Source organism: Erinaceus europaeus, chromosome 14 (assembly GCF_950295315.1).
Source record: "Erinaceus europaeus chromosome 14, mEriEur2.1, whole genome shotgun sequence".
Taxonomy (NCBI): Eukaryota; Metazoa; Chordata; class Mammalia; order Eulipotyphla; family Erinaceidae; genus Erinaceus; species Erinaceus europaeus.
Genome location: NC_080175.1, coordinates 51,828,859 through 51,851,828, shown reverse-complemented (window position 1 = coordinate 51,851,828; position 22,970 = coordinate 51,828,859). Strand labels below are relative to the sequence as shown.

The 22,970-nt window shown below is 39.2% G+C and overlaps 1 pseudogene; it reads right to left on the bottom strand.

The window, feature by feature from the left end:
* Window positions 1–19,237: 19,237 nt before the first annotated feature.
* LOC132532698 (male-specific lethal 3 homolog) lies at window positions 19,238–20,774 on the bottom strand (annotated as a pseudogene).
* Between the last annotated feature and the right edge of the window lie 2,196 nt (window positions 20,775–22,970).

Below are 22,970 nucleotides of genomic sequence, written 5' to 3'. Positions count from 1 at the left end.
TGAAGGGTAGACATGCAGCTTTCTGGGCCGGTGGGGGTCAGAAGTGGGTGGGTGGGATGGGACACAGTCTTTTGGTAGTGGGAATGGTGTTTATGTACACTCCTAGTAAAGTGTAGTCATATAAGTCACTAGTTAATTAATATGAGAGTGGGAAAATTAATTGTATGTCTCGAATTTTTTAAAACACAGACTGAGTCTTTTTAATATATAGGCTGTGTATTTGATATGAGGACTGTCCCAAAAGCCTAGACCAAGTAAATTAGAAGCAACCAATGGCACAGCTATTTACAAGATTCTGGGTACTCTACGGCAAACCCTAACAAAAGGATTTCTCAAAGTTAACCCAATTACCAATTAATGTGATGATAACATTAACTATCGATTGTCTTTTTGAACCCTAAGACAGCAGGAACCTCACACCTCCACTAAAGAGCCTGTATTTTCCCCCAGTCCTAGAACCTTAGGATAGGGCCCACTTTCCCCCATGCCTCTCCCAATCCATATCAAATAATATTGCAACTGCTGATCACAACCTAATCAATGCAACGACTACCACCTCAACATGCTTCAGCTCAGACTGTGTCCAGAGACTTCAGGTGTGGAACGACAACCCTTCAGTTTCATTACTTGGGTGAGACCTTACCTTTCATAGAATTCTCTAATTCCATCCCAGCTGGATCACTTTCTAACAAAGTCCCATAACCTAGATATACACCAGTTTGTGTGAGAGAGAGCTTATGTTCACATGTATCCATAAACTACTGCAAAATATATACCTGAAAGCAGAAGTACACTAGAGTTTGCACTGAGTACCCCCCTAACACTTCCTCTCTGCTATTATAACCTTTCGGTCCATGATTCTCAACAATTTGTTTGGCTTTGTATGTTAACTCTCTTTTCAGTCACCAGGTTCCAGATGTCATCAGGATGCTGGCCAGGCTTCCCTGGACTGAAGACCCCACCAATGTGTCCTGGAGCTCAGTTTCCCCAGAGACCCACCCTACTAGGGGAAGAGAGAGGCAGACTGGGAGTATGGACTGACCAGTCAACGTCCATGTTCAGCGGGGAAGGAATTACAGAAGCCAGACCTTCTACCTTCTGCAACCCACAATGACCCTGGGTCCATGCTTCCAGAGGGATAGAGAATGGGAAAGCTATCAGGGGAGGTGGTGGGATATGGAGATTGGGTGGTGGGAATTCTGTGAAGTTGTACCCCTCCTACCCTATGGTTTTGTTAATTTTCCTTTCTTAAATAAAAAATAAATTAAAAAAAAATTTTAAATACAGAGCTCTGTATTAAAAATACTAAATAAATAAGAATAAATTTAAAATTAATAAAAAATATATTTAAAAATAAATTTAAAAAATAAATAAAAAGAAAAATAAACAAGTAATGAGGATATTTGAATGGACATTTCACTAAAGAAGATAAGCAGAAGTAAATCAATGTTCACTAATAAGGATTTTCAGAGAAATGTAAACCACACAAATGCCACTTCATGCCTGCGAGAGTGACCTATATTAACAGATACAGAAATAACAAATGTTGGTGTGTAGGTGGAAGATATGAAACATTTTTGCTCTGTTGATGTAAATGTAAAGAAGTTCATTCTATGCAGAAAACTTTATGATTATTTCCCATAATATAAAAAATATAATTCTATATCCAGGTTTTCTAAATTAACCTTATGCCATTTATGTTAAATATGCATTGATTAAATTAAAATTTTTGTAACTGCAAAAACTATTTTATTTTTTCTATTTTATTTGGGGGTTCTTATTATAGCACAGTTGTCATCACATGAGCACAATTTCAATTTCTCTGTGTTAGGTATTTATAAAGCACTACTCCCCACCATATGGTCCAGATCCTTGCAGCCCTTCCTTCCATTCCTTTCCCAGAGTCCCATGCTTTTGTGCAGTACAGGACCCTCAAGTCCATGTTTCACCCTGTGTTTATGTTTTCTGTCTTTGTCTACCAAGATCCAACTACAAATGAAGTCATCCAATATTCATTCCTCTCTTCCTCAGTCATCCTAATTACCTATTACTTCAAGTTTCATCTAAGGTAAAATACAGACTGAAATTTTAGAGTTTCTGGTCTATTATCCAGATCCTTGATAAATATTGAGCTGATTTTGTTTCATGGTTTTACGGGTTGGCTTAGTTTCCCATTGTCATTTGTTGTTGGAACAGCTTGAACTGGAGCTGGAAACCAGCAGCTGGAGATATCTTGAAAAATACATAGTAGAACACATGATTGGTTCCAAGAAAGTGTGGAACCCATCAGGGAGAAACTTTGTCTATAAGAATGAAGATATGTGGTGTTCTCAGGCTTACATTAAATCTTATGAATGACAATCATTTAATAGTTTTAAAACACAAAGTGAAAAATGAACTGGGTTTGGTGTTCAGGTCCTGGAACATGATGGCAAAGGAGGACCTAGTAGGGGTTGTATTTTTATGTGGAAATGTTATATTCTAACTACTGTACTTCATTGTCAGCCGTAAACTGTTAATTCCCCAATAAAGAAAATAACAATAATAAAAACAGCTAGTCTTTACCCAAACATAGTTCTGAAGATGCTAATTGAATTAGCTTGCATGGCAGCCCGGAATGGTGACTTTGGAAAACTTCCTGGTAGATTCTGATGTTCAGTCAGGGATGGGAACTGTTACATGGAATAGGTTGGTAACTTTTTCTATATAGATATGCATAGATTTGTTTTATTTCTTTTTTCTTTTTTTCTTTACTCCTCCTTCACCTCTTCTTCTTCTACTTCTCCTCCTCTTCCTCCTCCATCTTCTTCTTTCTTCTTCTTCTCCATCTCCTCTCTTCTTCTTCTTCTTCTTCCTTCTTCTTCTTCTTCTTCTTCTACTACTTCCTTCTTCTTTTTTTTTCATGTATAGTTTTTTTTTTAATTTTTTATTTAAGAAAGGATTAGTGAACAAAAACATAAGGTAGAAGGGGTACAACTCCACACAATTCCCACCACCCAATCCCCATAATCCCCCCCCCTCCCATGGTAGCTTTCCCATTCTCTAGCCCTCTGGGAACATGGACCCAGGGTCATTGAGGGTTGCAGAAGGTAGAAGGTCTGGCTTCTGTAATTGCTTCCCCGCTGAACATGGGTGTTGACTGGTCAGTCCATACTCTCAGTCTGCCTCTCTCTTTCCCTAGTAGTGTGTGTCTCTGGGGAAGCTGAGCTCCAGGACACATTGGTGGGGTCTTCAATCCAGGGAAGCCTAGCCAGCATCCAGGTGGCATCTGGAACCTGGTGATTGAAAAGAGAGTTAACATATGAGGCCAAACAATTTGTTGAACAATCATGGATCCCAAGCTTGGAATAGTGGAGAGGAAGTGTTAGGGAGGTACTCACTGCAAACTCTAGTGTACTTCTGCTTTCAGGTATATATTTTGCAGTAGTTTATGGTTACGTGTGCACATAAGCTCTCTCTCACAGAAACTGGTATATATCTAGATTATGGGACTTTGTCTTCTTCTTCTTCTCTTCTTCTTCTTCTTCTTCTTCTTCTTCTTCTTCTTTCTTCTTCTTCTTCTTCTTCTTCTTCTTCTTCTTCTTCTTCCTCCTCCTCCTCCTCCTCCTCCTCCTCCTTCTTCTTCTTCCCCTTATTTTTCTAATTAGAGCACTGATCAGCTCTGGTTTATGGTGATGTGGGGGTTGGTGGGTAGGAGGCTGAAGCTGGACTTTTTACTCTCAGGCAAGAGAATCTCTTTGCATAACCATTATGCTATCTCTCTCATTCCTCTCATTTCCTTCATTTATTTTATTTTTATTAAGGGTATTAATGGTTTACAGTAAATGCAGTTGTTGGTGATCTGTAAAATGTCTCACCCTCAGCCTAGGTCCTTCTCCACCATCATGAACCAGGACCTGAAAGCACCCCTCTACCCTAAGTAAGTCTTTAACTTTGGTGCAATACACCAAACCCAGTTCAAGTTCTACTTTGTTCCCCACCTTTCTGTTCTTATTGCTCAATTTATCTCCATGAGTGAGATAGAATTATTTTTTTAAGAATATTAAGAAACCATGGCCCAAATTATACATGTTGTGGCTGCTTTGATAATTACCAATAACTAGGAATTCACAGTATGTGGTACCCACTAGTCAGCTAAATTATTCTCTATTGACTTGCAAATTGTTCTGCCTCCTGAAGTTGCCTAATGCAGTATTTCTGTCTATAGGAGGTGTTGTCAAAGGCATGAGTCTGCTGCATTATGAATGGTGATATCTCCCCAATTTATCTCAGTGTTTCAAAATGTAGAAGTACCCTAGTCAGGGAATCCTGGGATTCCCACACAGATATGATGAATCTGCACCTCTTACAGGTCCCTCTCTACAGCATCACTGGTAACCTCCAACAGGAACATCATAAACCCTCTTGTGAGTTTCTTGCCCTCAATGTAGAATAACAGTGGTAGAAATTGGCTCACTCTCTGAAGAGAGGTCAACATACTCTGCCACTTGAGGAAGACTGGCCCTGAAATAAAGGAAGCTGAAAATGTTCTTACCCATGACAATGAAATGTGAGCTCAGATCAACAAGGATGCAGAGATTGCACAGGCTCCTGCACTGAATGTGAATAAACACAAGCCCCATGTAAGACTGATGGTGTTTAGAGTTAACAGTATTTATATACTTTCCCCATATTTGGGAGGTACTTTCTGCCCTGATCCAGCTTTCCAGTCCTATTTTCAACTCTGAAACAGTCATCCCAGACAATACTTTTAGACCACATGCACATTATTAGGCCTACGCAAAAATTAGTAAAGTCATGGGCCACTTGGAATATACCTAGAATTCTAGCTTCTTCCAACATGAAAAATAACTGTCCTCATATGCTGTATATTTACTTTTAAGTTCATAATTATTAAAAATTTGTTCTACTTTATTTTTTATTTCGTTGTTTTATTTTTTTAAATAACTATTTATTCTCTTTTGTTGCTCTTTTTGTTTTTTTGTTGTTATTATTGTTGTTATTATTGATGTTGTCATTGTTGGATAGGACAGAGAGAAATGGGGAGAGAGGAGGGGACAGAGATGGAGATAGAAAGATAGACATACAATCACATATTAAAGGACCAAAAAATAAAAGCTTCGTTAAATGACCTTACTGCACACGTTAAGGACTTAGGAACTGATACCAAGAAATAGAAAGACATCCCAATGTCATAGATTGGAAGAATACATATCATCAAAATGAGTATTCTCCCCAGAGTAATATACAAATTTAATATGATACCCATCAAAGCTCCACCAAGCTTCTTTAAGAGAATAAAACAAAAATTACAATCATTTATCTGGAACCAGGAAACACCCAGAATTGCCAAAACCATCTTTAGGAAAGGGAACAGAAATGGAGGCATCACACTCCAAGATCTCCAACTATTATTATAAGGCCATAATAAAAACAGCCTGGTACTGGAACAAAAATAGGCACACAGACCAGAACTAAAAGAACAGAAATAAACAGAACTAAAAGCCCAGAAATAAACCCCCACACTTATGGACATCTAATATTTGATAAGGGGCACCAAAGTATTAAATGGACAAAGGAGGCTCTCTTCAATAAATGGTGCTGGGAAAACTGGGTTGAGACATGCAGAAGAATGAAATTGAACCACCTTATCTCACCGGAAACAAAAATCAACTCCAAATGGATCAAGGACCTGGATGTTAGACCAGAAATAATCAAATACTTAGAGGAAAACATTGGTAAAACACTTTCCCACCTAAACCTCAAGGACATCTTTGATGAAACAAACCCAATTGCAAGGAAGACTAAAGCAGAAACAAACAAATAAGACTACATCAAATTGAAAAGCTTCTGCACAGCCAAAGAAACTATCACACAAACAAAGAGACCCCTCACTGAATGAGAGATGATGTTCACATGCCATACATCAGACAAGAGACTAATCACCAAAATATCTCCTGGGGATATACCCCAAGGGTTCCATAATGCCCAACCAAAAAGATATGTTTATACCTATGTTCATAGCAGCACAATTCATAATAGCTAAAACCTGGAAGCAACCCAGGTGCCCAACAACAGATGAGTGGCTGAGAAAGCTGTGGTACATATATACACAATAGAATACTACTCGGCTCTTAGGGAAAATTAATCCACCTTCTCTGACCCATCTTGGATGGAGCTAGAAGGAATTATGTTAAATGAGCTAAGTCAGAAAGATAAAGATGAGTATGGAATGATCCCACTCATCAACAAAAGTTGATAAAAAAGAACAGACAGGGAAACTAAAAGCAGTATTTGTCTAAATCTAGAGTAGGGCACCAAAGTAAAAACCCCATAGTGAGGGGGAATGTGGACATTCGGCTCCCCGGGGCAGCCTGGGGGGTTTGGGGGAGTGGGTGTGATGGGACACAGTCTTTTGGTGGTGGAAATGTTCTTTATGTACACTCTTATTAAATTGTAGTCAAATAAATCACTATTTAATATGAGAGAGGGGAATTGATAGTATATCTCAAACTTTTTAAAGAAAAGACTGAGTCTTTTTAATACATAGGCTGAGTCTTTGATATGTTGAGTCTCTCAAAATCCTAGACCAGGGAGAACAGAAACAACTGATGGAACAGCTATATACAAGATGTTTGGTATTATATAGCAAACCCTAACAGAGGGACTTTTCAAAGTTTACCCAATTACCAAATAATGTGATGATAACAATAAGTATCCACTGTCTTCTTGAACCCTAAGACAGCAGGAACCTCACATTTCCACTATAGAGCCTATATTTCCCCCTCTCCTGGAACCTTACGGTGGGGCCCACTTTTCTGTATGCTTCTCTTAATTCATATCAAATAATCTTGCATACACCGATCACAACCTAATCAATGCAATGAGTGCCACCTCAGCATGCTTCACCTAAGACTGTGTTCAGAGACTTCAGGTGTGGAATGACAACCCTTTAGCTTCATCACTAGAGTGAGACCTTTCCTTTCATAGTATTCATCAATTTTATTCCAGGTGGTTCATTTTTTAACAAAGTCCCCAAACCTAGATATAGACCAGGTCCCCTGAGATAGAGCATGTTCACAGGTATCCATAAACTAGGGCAAAATATATACCTGAAAGCAAAAGTACACAATAATCAACAGTGAGTACCCCCCAACACTTAATCTGCACTATTCTTGCCTTTAGGTCCATAATTGTTCAACAATTTTTTGGCTTTGTTTGTTAACTCTCTTTTCAGCCACAAGGTTCTAGATGCCAGCATGATGCCAACCAGACTTCCTTGGACAGAGGACCCCACCAATGTGTCCTGGAGCTCTGCTTCCCCAAAGCCCCACCCTACTAGGGAAAGAGAGTGGCAGACTGGGAGTATGGACTGACCAGTCAATGCCCATGCTCAGCGGGGTAGCAATTACAGAAGCCAGACCTCCCACCTTCTGCAACCCACAGTGACCTTGGGTCCATACTCCCAGAGGGATAAAGAATGGGAAAGCTATCAGGCAAGGGGATGGGATATAGAGATCTGGTGGTTGGAATTGTGTGGAGTTGTACCCTTCCTACCCTATAGTTGTGTTAATGTCTCCTTTTTAGACAAATAATTAAAAAAAAAAAAGAATAACAAAAAAAAAAAAAGGAAAGTTGCTAACCAGTCCAGGTCAAAAGATGCAAGTTTCGATATTATTAGTAAAGTGTACCTTACTCCTCTTAAAAAAAAAAAAAAAGAAATAAAAAAGTAAAAGAAAGAAAGATAGACACCTGTAGACTTTCTTCACTGCTTGTGAAGCAACCCTCTTGCAGTTGGGGAGCTGGGGGCTTGAATCTAGATCCTTCCTCAGGTCCTTGTGCTTTGTGCCATCTGAGTTTAACCTGCTGTGCTACTGCGTGACTCCCCTGATTTACTTTTTACTGTTTTTCAGCAACCAAGTTCTAGAAGCTACCATGAAGCCAAACTGACTTCCCTGGGCAGACTACTTCACCAATAAGTCCTGGAACCCCACCTCCCTTTTCCCCCACTAGGGAAAGATAGAAACAGGCTGGGAGTATGAATCAACTTGTCAATGCCCAAGTCCAGCAGAGAGACAATTTTACACCTCTTCATTATGGGTGTCAGCACAGTTCATCTTCCATCAGCTTGCCACTTTTTCCACCACAAGTTGCTGGGCCTCCAATCTCTTTCAACTCCTCCCTCCTAAAATTAGATATTTGAAGGAATGCAAGTCACACACCAGGTGTTAAGTCTCTCCCTTTTTATACCTACATATCTGAATTTCATCTTCTGAAGAATATAAGAAGCCAAGAAAGCATATATGTTTCTTGTCAAAGGAGCAATAAAACTATTATGATGAGATAATACAAAGAAACCTCATGACATTGAGTAAAGATTGCTACTGTGTTATTTTTTATATTTTATTTATTATTGAATAGAGTAAGAAAGAAATTGAGAGGGGAGGTAGAAACTGAGAGGGAAAGACAGAGAGACATCTGTAGCACTGCTTAACTACTCATGAAACGCCCTCTGCAGGTGAGTACCAGAGGTTGAACCGGGGTGCTTGCACACTGAAATGTGAATACTTAACCAGGTGCTTCACCTCCTGGGCCCTTAATCTTTCCATGCATGACAACTACCAAAAGGTCAGATGTTTATAACTATGAGTGATTATTGTCTCCTTTTTTTTTTTTTTTTTTTTAGTGTTAGCTCAACTGTTGCCTCCTAGTATTTGACACAGCTGTTACCATTGTGTTGGTCAATCTGTGATGGAATTGGGAATATTGACTGGCTAAGAGCCCACTTCCACATTCAAAAGTTGTTGGGAGAGTTAATTCATCTGAAGTGATGCGGTTGAAGATCCCTGAATCTGCCTTAGTACTAGAGACAAAACACTATCTTGTCATGTGAAATCCTTCAATTTATTTGACTGCTTAATCAAATCTTTGGGGGAAATCTCTAGCTTGTCTGTAATCAAATCTGCAGGGAAAATTGCTAGCTTGTCTATAAAAACATGGTTTTAGAACACATAGTATAGTATCAAAATAGTAACATCTTACCATTTTATCACAACCAAGTGGATTGTGATAAAGTGGTTGCAAACTGAGTGTGACTCTCATTGCACTGGAGGAAACTAAGATGCTGTTTGTAGTATCTTTGTCACTCTCATTTTTTTAATTAAGTTTACTTATTTATTGGATAGAGAGAGCCAGAAATTGAAAGGGAAGGAAGGGGATGATAGGGAGAGAGACAAAGAGACACCTATAACAGTGTTTCACCAGTTGCAGAGCTTTAGCCCTGCAGGTGGGGACTGGAGGCTTGAACCCTGGTCCGTGCACATTGTAACATATGCATTCAACCAGAGGCACCACCACCTAGCCCCTCTTTATCTGTCTATCTCTCTCTGAATGAGTCAACCTGGAGCAATAAACCATTAGTGATGACAACAACAACAAAAGGAAAATAGTCACAAGATACCTGCTGTTCCCTGCATATTCAAAGGGAATCATATGAAGGTGTAAACTAAAGAAGAAGAGTCTTTAAGGGTCACACAGAAGTCTGTTTTTTAGAGATGCCAATAAAATTAATCTTGATCACTTATAAGGGTGAAGTAGACACAAAAAAGAATGTTAAGGCACAAAGTGTTAACTAACCAAACTTTAGGAAGAAGAAATGCCCCAGATAAAGGAGGCCTTGAGGACCCAACCCCACCCGCATTCCCACTTCCACCCTCAACCCCACCCCCAGCGGCACATTTTATCCTGTCTGACATGTTATAAAACTTCTAAGTCTTGAACCTTCCTCCAAACACTGTTATACAGGAAAAGATAACACTAACCAAGGCTACCAGATTCGGAGCAAAAGTCCCACACCCTTAAGCATGTTACATCTGCTTCTGTGATGACTTTTTTTTTTTTTTTGCATTTTTTTAAAATTTTTTATTTAAGAAAGGATTAATGAACAGAAACATAAGGTAGGAGGGGTACAACTCCACACAATTCACACCACCCAATTTCCATAACCCACCCCCTCCCATGATAGATTTCCTATTCTCTAGCCCTCTGGGAGCATGGACCCAGGGTCATTGAGGGTTGCAGAAGGTAGAAGGTCTGGCTTCTGTAATTGCTTCCCCGCTGAACATGGGCGTTGACTGGTCGGTCCATACTCCCAGTCTGCCTCTCTCTTTCCCTAGTAGTGTGTGTCTCTGGGGAAGCTGAGCTCCAGGACACATTGGTGGGGTCTTCAATCCAGGGAAGCCAGGCCAGCATCCTGGTGGCATTTGGAACCTGGTGATTGAAAAGAGAGTTAACATATGAAGCCAAACAGTTTGTTGAGCAGTTAACATATGAAGCCAAACAATTTGTTGAGCACTTGGAATAGTGGAGAGGAAGTGTTAGGGAGGTACTCACTGCAAACTCTAATGTACTTCTGCTTTCAGGTATATATTTTGCAGTAGTTTATGGATACGTGTGCACATAAGCTCTCTCTCACAGAAACTGGTGTATATCTAGGTTATGGGACTTTATTAGAAAGTGAACAACCTGAGATGAAATTAGAGTGTACTATAAAAGGAAAGGTCTCACCCGAGTAATGAAGCCGAAGGGTTGTCATTCCACATGTGAAGTCTCTGGACACAGACTGAGGTGAAGCATGTTGAGGTGGCAATCGTTGCCTTGGTTATGTTGTGATCTGCGGATGCAATATTATTTGGTTTGGATTGGGAGATGCATATGGGAAAGTGGGCCCTGTCCAAGGGTTCCAGGACTGGGGGAAGTAGGGGCTCTATAGTGGAGATGTGAGGTTCCTGCTGTCTTAGGGTTCAAAAAGACAATCGATAGTTAATGTTATCATCACATTATTTGGTAATTGGGTTAACTTTGAAAAGTCCTTTTGTTGTGGTTTGCTGTACAGTATCCAGTATCTTGTATATAGCTGTGCTATTGGATGCTTCTAATCTACTTGGTCTAGGCTTTTGAGAGAGTCCACATATCAAATACACAGCCTATATATTAAAAGGATTCAGTTTGTGTTTTGAGAAACTTTGAGACATACAACTGATTTTCCCCCTCTCATATTAATTAACTACTGATTTATATGTCTACATTTTGCTAGGAGTGTACATAAACACCATTCCCACCACCAAAAGACTGTGACCCATCCCTCCCACCCACTCCCACCCCCCACTGGCCCAGGAAGATGCTTGTCTACCCCTCACCAGAAGGTTTTTACTTTGGTGCCCTACTTACCATTTGATCAGGTCCTGCTTTTAGTTTATCCTTCAGATCTTCTTACTCAACTTCTGTTGATGAGTGGGATCATCCCATACTCATCTTTGTCTTTCTGACTTAGTTCACTTAACATAATTCCTTCTAGCTCTGTCCAAGATGGGTCAGAGAAGGTGGGTTCATTGTTTTTGATAGCTGCATAGTATTCCATTGTGTATATATACCACAGCTTTCTCAGCCACTCATCTGTTGTTGGGCACCTGGGTTGCATCCAGGTTTTAGCTATTATGAATTGTGCTGCTATGAACATAGGAGTACACACCTCTTTTTGGTTGGGTGTTATGGAGTCCTTGGGGTATAACCCCAGGAGAGGAATTACTGGATCATATGGAAGGTCCATGTCTAGATTTGTGAGAGTTTTCCAGACTGCTCTCCACAGAGGCTGGACCAATTTACATTCCCACCAGCAATGTAAAAGGGTTCCTATGTCCCCACATCCTCTCCAGCATTTGTTGCTGCTGTCCTTTTTGATGTATGCCATTCTTACAGGAGTAAGAATGATTCTTACAGGAGTAAGTATCACTAATAAAAATCTTAAAAAGAAACACAATTTAAGAACTTCTAGTGAAAACTCTGCATAAATATAAAACAAAACAAAACCAACACACATATTCACACAAAATATTTCCTTCAAACCTTAGTCAGCTAAATCATCAAAAGTTTGCATTGTACTCCTGCCATGTGTTCTGAGGGTCTCTAGGGCACAGTATTTCCTCATTCTAGGACTTAGGATTCTACAACAGCTACCTGGATAGTGAAATTCTCCTAAGAAGGGGAGAGCATACTTTACAATTTACACTAGTGCTTGCTAGAAGAGATACATGCCATTTTGTTGAGGGCAGAAATGACAGGAAATACCTGGAGGGAACACTTTGTGCTGGAATGCCTAGGGGAAGGAAATTGTTGCACAGAAAATGGGAGTGGTGGCAGATGTGGCTTGGAAAGGTGGAGGTAGGGCTTGCGTGTTAGAAGCTGGATCTGTAAGCACAGCTGCACCCTCTCTCTTGCCTAGGTGAACCCTGGTCAGTTATCATGTGAGAAAAATCTTTGAGGGGCTTTTCTTTTTCTCTAAATGATCCTTCGTTGAGATGTAACAGAATACCATTCTCTCTTTTTATCTCTCTCTCTCTCCCTTGGCCTAACATGTGAATGCTCCCAGTTTTCTTGAATAAAGTCTGAAATTCCTGAAAATCATACTCTCCAATTCTTTGTTGAGATTATGTGTGGTGAAAAATGTGTGGGAGAAAATTCAGCCCAGAAATTCCCCCCAATACAATTTCTTAAATTGACCAAAGTAATTCTTAGTGGAATAGATTTCAAAGCGGCATCCAAGGAAGGTATCTGAAAATACTTACGGACTGGACAAAACGTATATTCCCATAGGGAGGTTTCTCAGAAACTGGCAGTGAAATTTACTCATATTGGATATAAATGAACATATGCATTTAGATATTAAGTGAAGAGAATGATCAAGAAGGTTTGTGTTTGCTTAACTTTACTCTCAACAGATTTTAACTGAATAGTTTTATTTTAATTTATAAAATGAAAACACTGACAAAAACAAAGGATAAGAGGGGTACAAGGGTACAATTCTACATAATTTCTACCACCAGAACTCTGTATCTTATCCCCTCCCCTGATAGCTTTCCCATTCTTTAACCCTCTGGGAGTATAAACACAGGGTCATTGTGGGGTACAGAAGGTAGAAGGTCTGGCTTCTGTGATTGCTTCCCTACTGAACATGGGCATTGACAGGTTGATCCATATTCCCAGCCTGTCTCTCTCTTTCCCTAGTGGGACAGGGCTCTGGGGTGGGGGCTCCAGGATTCATTGGTGGGGTCATTTGCCCAGGGAAGTCCAGCTGGCATCATGGTAGCATCCGAAACCTGGTGGCTGAAAAACAGTTAACATATAAAACCAAACAAACTGTTGAATAATCATGAACCTAAAGGATGGAATATTGCAGATAAAGGCTTGGGGTCTCTGTTTTGAAGATAGCTAGTAGGCCTATTTTAATTATATTCCAAAGGGCCCATGAGTGTACTAGTTTTTTCCTGAGACTGACATTTGATATGCGGGTGGACCCAATAGTTTTCATCAGTTCAGGAGAACAGGGCTTCCTTCTGTTTAGTTTCCTGATCTTGTCCCTAGTTAAGATTCTTTTATTATACTTAGAAGAAAACATTATTACACTTATTCAGGTGCCTATGACACTCTTACATTTTCAGTTTCTTTTAGAACTTATGTAACTCTCTTTACCTCAGTATATCCTGATGCTTTTCTCAGTAGAGGAGTGTACAGAGATGAAACAGTTACTTCCTGCATACTATTGTTCTTCTATTTACCAATAAATTAGAAAATATACCTATGTCATAATGTCTATCTGCTAATACTTTTAATTTTGAGAATGACCACAGGAGACGGATAAATAGACAGATGATAGGTCAATAAACAGAGATAGGTGGTTAGGTAACAGATAAAGATATAGATAGGAATGAAGAAAGGAAGGAGATAAGGTAGGAAGAAAAAAAGGAAGGAATGGAGGAAGAAAGGAAAGGAGGGAGAGACTAAGGAAGGAAAAGCTAAAAAAACCCACTAGATTATTTTCAAAATTAATGATGGAGTTAGGGAGATGGGAAATTTGAAAACTAGGATTTTAACAGGTCATCTACATTCTTATTCTTTATTTCTTTTCTGGAGAGTTTCATTCTTTCCTTTTTGATAACAGGTGCAGTACATTATCAGTAACACTAAAGAAAAAAGTGTCATATCAGAAAAGATAATATATTTTCAAAATAAAAAATGAGCATTTTATGATACTGAAAATTATGTCAACCTATGAAACAAGTTACAATGTTGATGAGAAAAGAGTATTTTCATAAACAATGCCATGATCACTAATATTGATAAGTACTTTTGAAAAAAAATCTCCTCACTCTGTTACATTCATATTGGAGTGGAAATTAGTTTTTTCCATGCTCATTGTTGACAAACTCATGAAGCTTTTTACATTTTTGATGCTAGCTAACACTACTCTACCATATACCTGAAATGAAAAAGAATTTTAAAAAAGATAGATTCTTCTCACCGTAGCACCCCCAACAATAGCACCAATATAGATGTGATAAATACATAAGCTAGTTAGTTCCTGTAAATCTGATCTTACTACATACAAAGATATCAAAACATCTCATTCTACAAAAATGCATGTTTTTGTTCACTTACTCATGACTTTTGCCTTTTTCTAGAAGACTGTTCAGTTCTGTATTGTGGTAACGCTGAGGACAAATATATGCAATGCAATATGTCAAAAATTTTCCATAAAACCGCTAAGCAATAAAAATAAAGTTTTTTTCTTGTTATCTGTGATTGTTGTTAGAATTTGCACTTAGTGTCTCTAATGTCATGAATCATGAGTGTAAGTCAGATACTACCAACCAAAGAGATTTGAGATTTCCCCTCTGGCAGACATTTCATAAAGTAATCTGACTTTGTGTCCTAATAATTTCCTGTGATATCATTTTCCTTCCGTAAGTGAAAATGCTTATGTAATTGATATTTGGGTCAAACAGAAAACAATTAGATCCATTTGTTTCTGAATAGAAAATACTATATCATCTTTTTTTCTTTTCTTTTTTTTTTTTTTTTTTTTTTGGCCCAACAGGTTATATCTGAGGTTCTGATGTTCAGTGTCTGTGTAATTCCACTGTTCATAGCCCCCATAGTTTTGGTAGAGGATGAGAAAGAGAGAAGGAGTGATAGCAGTAATATTGTTCTGACACTCATGAATCTTCCCCCAGCATTTGAGGGTGGAGGCTTGAACCTGAATTGTCTCATATAGTAACATGTGTGCTCTACGGGGTGCACCACCACCATACCCTACATTTATTTGTTTGTTTGTTTGTTTATGTCGTTACTTTGACTTCACTTCTCTGAGGTCAACTTTGTTTTGGATAGAAATAGACAGAGGGGGAGATGGCAAAACTCTACAGCACATGAACTTCCCCCAGTACACTGGGGACTGGACTCAAACATGGGTCACCTATATGGACAAGCCAAACATGTAGTATCCAAAGTTGACTAATCCTTTTTTTTAAATTTTATTTTTTATCAGATTTTTTTTAAAGTCAAGGGTGAACCTGAACTGGAATTAGTGTATTGCACCAAAGTAAAAGACTCTGGAGTGGGTGGGTAGGAGAATACAGGTCCAAAAAGGATGACAGAGGACCTAGTAGGGGTTGTATTGTTATATGAAAAACTTGGAAATGTTATGTATGTACAAAATATTGTACTTACTGTCAAATGTAAAGCATTAATTCCCCAATAAAGAGATTTTTTAAAAAGTCAAAAGTGATACGGATTGACCTGAAAATGCCCATGTATAGAGAAGAAGGAAATAAAGAAGTCAGAACTCCCACCTTCTGCACCCCAGAAATAAAGGTTAGTGAAGAAGGAAATACAGAAGTCAGGACTCCCACCTTCTGCACCTCAGAAATAAAGGTTAGGGGAATAAGACCATTAGCCTCTGAACTCCAATTCCATCAGAATGGAGAGAGAAAGAAAGAGAGAGAGAGAGAGGGAGAGAGAAAGAGAGAGCAAGAGAAGAGAGAAAGAGGAAAATGAAAGACATTCAGAAATAGTGATAGGTGTAGGTGTGACTTTGAACAGAAGAGAATGATCATAGAAAAATGGGGCTATATATATATATATATATATAGAGAGAGAGAGAGAGAGAGAGAGAGAGACAGATAGTTGTAGAAATAATAGTCAATCCATGTTTGTGATCTTGGAAGGTCTAATGCAGTTTCTATTGGAGGGAAAGGGAACACAGAACTCTGTTGTTGGGAACAGTGCAGAAGTATGCCCATGTTATCTAGTAACTTTGTATATCAATATTAAACCACTAACAAAATAAAAAAAAAAACAAGTCAAGGACCCCTACATTAGTTTTTAGCCACTATTACAGGATTTGAGGAAAGAAAACATAATAATTTATAATATCTTTAAGTGTATTTTTTCTCTGAAAATTTCAAAATGATTTTCCTACATCCTGTACTAGTTGCTTCTGATAGACCACAGTCTCTCAGGTGATTCTTATGTCAAATGGCTGTTCTCCATCTTATCCTGCCTCTCCATGCTACCACATATCTTCTTCATCTTGAATTAACATTCTATGCTTACCACATGGTCCTTTTCACCATAGCCTGACCCGCTATGGCTACTGTTTTTCTTTCTTTCTTTCTTTCTTTCTTTCTTTCTTTCTTTCTTTCTTTTGCCTGCAGTGTTATGGCTGGGGCTCGGTGTCTGCACTACTAATCCACTGCTCTGGGAGACCATTTCCCCCCATTTTTGTTGCCCTTGTTGTTATTGTTGCTATTATTACTCTTGTTGGATAGGAATAGAGAGAAGAGGGGAAGACAGGAGGAGAGACAGATAAGACATCTGCAGACCAGCTTCACTGCTTGCGAAACAATACCCCTGCAGGTGGGGAGCCAGGGGGCTCTAACTGCAATACCCTTGTGCTTTGAACCATGTGCACTTAACCCACTGTGCCCTTCCCTTGGTTGCTTATATTTCGTCTTGATCCCTTGATGGCTACATAGCCCTCTCAATCTTGTCTTGGACCCCTATGGCTGCTGTATGGTTCCCTTCATCTGGGGGTTGTCTCCACTACTAACTACCATAACATAGCATGAGTGAAATAGAACCTCTGACCCTCAAGCTTGAAAATCTGTTGTGTCAATGCTACCTTATCTCCCTAACTCAGGGAAAAAAAATCTTAGTCAAATCTATAAGGTTCCAGCAATTTCGAATTACTAGTCCTAGCAGGGAAATTGCTCAGTAGAAGTATATTCTCTTGGTGCTTTCCTCACTGTAGCTACAAGTTTGCCTGTTAAGCAAGTAAACCAGTCATATGACTATCTCCACTATGGCTCTACCTGACTTAAAGACGTAGATTCCTATTTGAGGAAAAAAAAAATCTGTCTGTGCAGCAGCTGGGAGTTGTACTGAGAATACACTATACATACTTAGGTTGAACAGGCATATGATTAAGTACTTGACCAAAACAGGAGATAAAGAAAATTGAGAGAGAGAGAGAGAGAGAGAGAGAGAGAGAAGGGGTGAGGTGTGAAAGAGAAACAAATTCTTGCTTAGAGCACAAGAGAGCCAGTAGCTCTGGCCACGCTAGTATACTAGTAAATGTTCCATCTCATGTATACCACAACTATAGTTTCTGCTCTTAGTTTAATTGATATATGCCACTGCTCCTCATACTAAATTTTCCTTCTTCTTCTCCTCCTTCTCCTTCGTTTTCTACTTAAACCAACAGGAATGCATTTTGACTGTTTTCAGCATGCTGACTTGCCTCTGAAATACAAAGGTGTTAATGTACACACTACACAACTGCATTTGAGGAGATGAAGGCATAGTGCCTAAAAGGCAGTTTTACAGGTTCTATTACTTGCCAGTTAGAAACCTGGGTAGGACTCAAGTTATTCTCTTGATGCTTCTTTCATCTATTATATTTTATTTTTGACACAACATCCAATCTATTTGATTTTGTACTTGTTTTGGCAAATGCTCCCCTATTATTTCCCCCACCCCACCTTCATGAAATACATGTAATTTTCATCTAACATGATAACTGGTAAAGTCCTGCAGTTTGATGAAGAAAAATAATAAAAAGCAAAATGGTGCAAATGTTTTATGTTGTCAATTACGGTAATACAGCTTTCAGAGAACATATAATGTTGAGTTTTTAATTAACCACAAGCAAATAATCTTCCTGGAAGATGTGTTATTCTATTTCTCACTGGTATTCCTGGGAAGAGGATCCCTTTAAAATTCAAGACATTACTAGACTCTAACAAGAAAGTCAGAGATAAGATACATTTGTTCATTTTTTCGTTCATCAACAGTTATTTTAAAAATTATATTTGAAATTGTTTTTATTTTACTTATTTTATAGAGACAGAGAAATTGGGGGGGGGAAGAAGACACCTGTGTCACTGCACTGCTTTACCACTCTAGAAGCTTCCTCCCTGCAAGTGGGGTTCTTGAACATTGTAACTAACACATGTTCGAAACCAGGTGTGTCACTGCCCAGTCCCTTCATGAATAGTTCTTACTTTTTTTTTTCACATAAGACAGGAAATGCTTTATTTAGAGTATCAAAAATAATATTTTACAGAATGGGAACCTTTACATTACACTATAAAATAAAATTGTAAATTTACAAATAAGGCAGGCAAAGCTTTATTTAGATAACCAAAAATAGTTGCTTTTTTTTCCCAGAAAAAGAACTGTAACAAGCAAATATATGGTTGAAAGAAAATTTTGGTCATAATATTAACTCCCTTTATGATATTTTAGAACTACTTTGTAGTTTCCCAGCAAAACTAAAACTTGCCAGATAGAGTTGCTCAGCTTCTTCACAAGAACAGAATTGATAAAATAATGTTGTTTAGTACTCAGAATCTCAACAAAGCATATTGCTTTTTTTTCCCTCTAAGATTATTGCTGGGGCTGGCACTTCAAATTCACCGTTCCTGGCAGCCATTTATTTTCCCTGTGTTATAGTGTAGAACAGAGAGAACTTGAAAGAGGAGGGAGAAACAGAGAGGGAGAGAGAGAAAGACAGACACCTTGAGAACTACTTCACCACTTGTGAAGACACACACACACACACACACACACACACACACACACACACACACACACCCCGCATCCACCCCAGCAAGTTGAGAACCCTGGGCTTGAAACAAGATCCTTGTGCAGGTCCTTGCACTTTGTACTATGTTTGCTTAACCCAGAGTTCCATGGCCTGGACCTCACATAGGATATTGCTAACAAAGCACTATAATATCTATTGAAACAACCTAACATATGCATGAGTGTATCTCTGAACACTGTCCCTTTCCTGATGTCACTGATGATGTTTCCAGTGGTAAAGGTCTGATGTTGGAGGCTATTCAAGGACATCAAAGCTTTCAATTGACCTGAGGTTCTTGGTGCTGTAGTATGTCTCACATGCAATAGCAAAGGCAAAATTTATGAAGCCATCATTGTGATATCCTGCTAAAAATTCAGAAAGAGACATAGTGCTTCATTAAAACCTTCAGATTCTTCTCAGAAAAAGGCATTTTCCCAAGGATTTCTGCAAGTTTCACATACAGCTGCAGTTTAAATGTAGTTCATAAGTAAAAGAGGGTGGAGGGTGAAGGTGGCTGGCCACTGGAGGGGGATGGTGTGGGGGTGGTTAACTGACAAGCACAAATTTCCATTCTCTTCTTCTGCTTTCAAAGCCAGAAACTCAGCACTACCTTCCTTGTTAGGGGTCAAAGGGACAAGTGAGGAGGACACCTTTGTGCAGGTGTCTTCTTTCCTAGAAGCAGAGATAGTTTGGGAATGCTTGCAGATATGTCCTGTGTCTGGCTCTTGATCTTCTGAAAGGTGTTGCTCTCACTTAGCTTGTCACAGTTGGCAGAGTGGCAGCATAGAGTGCCTCAGCACTGGAAGGCTTCCAGCTCTGCTTTGCTCCTGTCAGAGGTGACAGGTTCCCCTGTTGCCATCTGATTGTGGACTGTGATGTGGATGGAATCAACAAAGGTGGACTTGGAGAAAGTTCCTCTTTACATAAATGTATTTATTAGTTTATTTATTTATTAATTTATCATTGGATAAGGACATAAAATTGATAGAGAAGAGTTATATACCTGTAACATTACTTAACTGCTCATCAAATTTTATCCCCTGTAGTTGGGTACCAGAGGCTTGAACCTTGGCCCCTGAGCATTTTAACATTGTGTTCTCAACCAGATGTGCCACCCCTCAACCAAGTGCTCCACCCCTAACTCTCTATATGACCCCCCCTCCGTCTCCCAGCCCCCTTTATCCCAGAGCACTCTGGTTTATGCTGGTGCAGAGACTGAACCTGGAAATTTGCCCTCAGGCATGAAAGTCTTTTGAATAAACATCATGCTGTTTACCCACTCCCCTCTTGGTTCCTACTAACATTTGTGGTGCTTTCCTTAATTAAAAGGGGAAACAAAAGTGAATGGAATCACCATTTTTATACTGAACTTGTTCTCCCAAACTAATGGGAGAGGATAATACAAAATTACTCTTAATCCACTCACCGTTTCCTTATAAAGATCAGGGTTCTTTTCTGCTGGAATCCAGCCTGTAGCATAACATGATGATAACCAGGCCTCTCATTGGCTGAAAAGGCAGTATTGACAGCAAAATTCTTCAGATAGGTAGGTGTCCAAAATAGTTAAGATGTTGGTGTGGCATGGAAGTTGCAGTAACTGTATCCTCATGTTGAGAGAACAATCACCCTCAAGTTTCTTCTTCAAGGCTTCAGGGATTTATATAGTAATAATTCTTTCTTCCATTTCTTCCTTTCCTTTCCTTTCCTTTCCTTTCCTTTCCTTTCCTTTCCTTTCCTTTCCTTTCCTTTCTTTCCCTTCCCTTCCCTTCCCTTCCCTTCCCCCCTCCCTTTCTCTCTTCCTTTTTTCTTTATTTATTCTATTTTTTGTATCTGTTTATTCTTTTACTATGGCCTTCAGTCTTTATTTATTTATTTATTTATTATTTTTTTAATATTTTTTTATTTAAGAAAGGATTAATTAAGAAAACCATAGGGTAGGAGGGGTACAACTCCACACAATTCCCACCGCCCAATCTCCATATCCCACCCCCTCCCCCGATAGCTTTCCCATTCTCTATCCCTCTGGGAGCATGGACCCAGGGTCATTGTGGGTTGCAGAAGGTAGAAGGTCTGGCTTCTGTAATTTCTTCCCCGCTGAACATGGGCGTTGACTGGTCGGTCCATACTCCCAGTCTGCCTCTCTCTTTCCCTAGTAGGGTGGGTCTCTGGGGAAGCTGAGCTACAGGACATATTGGTGGGGTCTTCAATCCAGGGAAGTCTGGCCGGCATCCTGATGACACCTGGAACCTGGTGACTGAAAAGAGAGTTAACATACAAAGCCAAACAAATTGTTGAGCAATCATGGACCCAAAGCTTGGAAAAGTGGAGAGGAAGTATTAGGGAGGTACTCACTGCAAACTAGTGTAGTTCTGCTTTCTTACTTTGGTGCCATACTCCAAACTCAGTCAATTTCTGCTTTGCGTTTCTACTTCTTTTTTTTTTTTACATGCATAACATTCCCCAGATTCCCATTTAACAATACAACCCCCACTATTTCATTCATCATTTTTCATGGACCTGTATTCTCCCCACCCACCCACCCACCACAGAGTCTTTTACTTTGGTGTAATACTCCAATTCCATTTCAGGTTCGACTTGTGTTTTCTTTTCTAATCTTGTTTTTCAACTTCGGCCTGAGAGTGAGATCATCCCGTATTCATCCTTCTGTTTCTGACTTATTTCACTCAACATGATTTTTTCAAGGTCCATCCAAGATCGGCTGAAAACGGTGAAGTCACCATTTTTTACAGCTGAGTAGTATTCCATTGTGTATATATACCACATCTTGCTCAGCCACTCATCTGTTGTTGGACACCTGGGTTGCTTCCAGGTTTTGGCTATTACAAATTGTGCTGCCAAGAACATATGTGTACACAGATCTTTTTGGATGGATGTGTTGGGTTCCTTAGGATATATCCCCAGGAGGGGAATTGCAGGGTCATAGGGTAGGTTCATTTCTAGCCTTCTGAGAGTTCTCCAGACTGTTCTCCACAGAGGTTGGACCAATTGACATTCCCACCAGCAGTGCAGGAGGGTTCCTTTGACCCCACACCCTCTCCAGCATTTGCTGCTGTTACCTTTTCTGATGTGTGACATTCTCACAGGAGTGAAGTGATATCTCATTGTTGTCTTGATTTGCATTTCTCTGACAATCAGAGACTTGGAGCATTTTTTCATGTGTTTCTCGGCCTTTTGGATCTCTTCTGTGGTGAATATTCTGTCCAAGTCCTCCCCCCATTTTTGGATGGGGTTATTTGTTGTCTTGTTGAGTCTGGCAAGCTCTTTATATATGTTGGTTATTAAACTCTTATCTGATGTATGGCATGTAAAGATCTTCTCCCATTCTGTGAGGGGTCTCTTGATTTGGGTAGTGGTTTCTTTTGCTGTGAAGAAGCTTTTTAATTTGATGTAGTCCCATAGGTTTATACTTGCCTTAGTCTTCCTTGTAATTGGATTCGTTTCATTGAAAATGTCTTTAAAATTTATGAGGAAAAAAATCAGTTCCTTTTTCTATAGCAACAAAAACAATAAAATATCTAGGAGTAAACCTAACCAAAGAAGTGAAAGACATGTATACTGAAAATTATGAGTCACTACTCAAAGAAATTGAAAAAGACACAAACAAGTGGAAAGATATTCCATGTTCATGGGTTGGAAGAATTAACATCATCAAAATGAATATATTACCCAGAGCCATCTACAAATTTAATGCTATCCCCATCAAGATCCCAAGCACATTTTTTAGGAGAATAGAAAAAATGCTACAAATGTTTATCTGGAACCAGAAAAGACCTAGAATTGCCAAAACAATTTTGAGAAAAAAGAACAGAACCGGAGGCATCACACTGCCAGATCTCAAACTGTATTATAGGGCCATTGTCATCAAGACTGCTTGGTACTGGAACATGAACAGACACACTGACCAGTGGAATAGAATTGAGAGCCCAGAAATGAGGCCCCACACGTATGGACATCTAATCTTTGACAA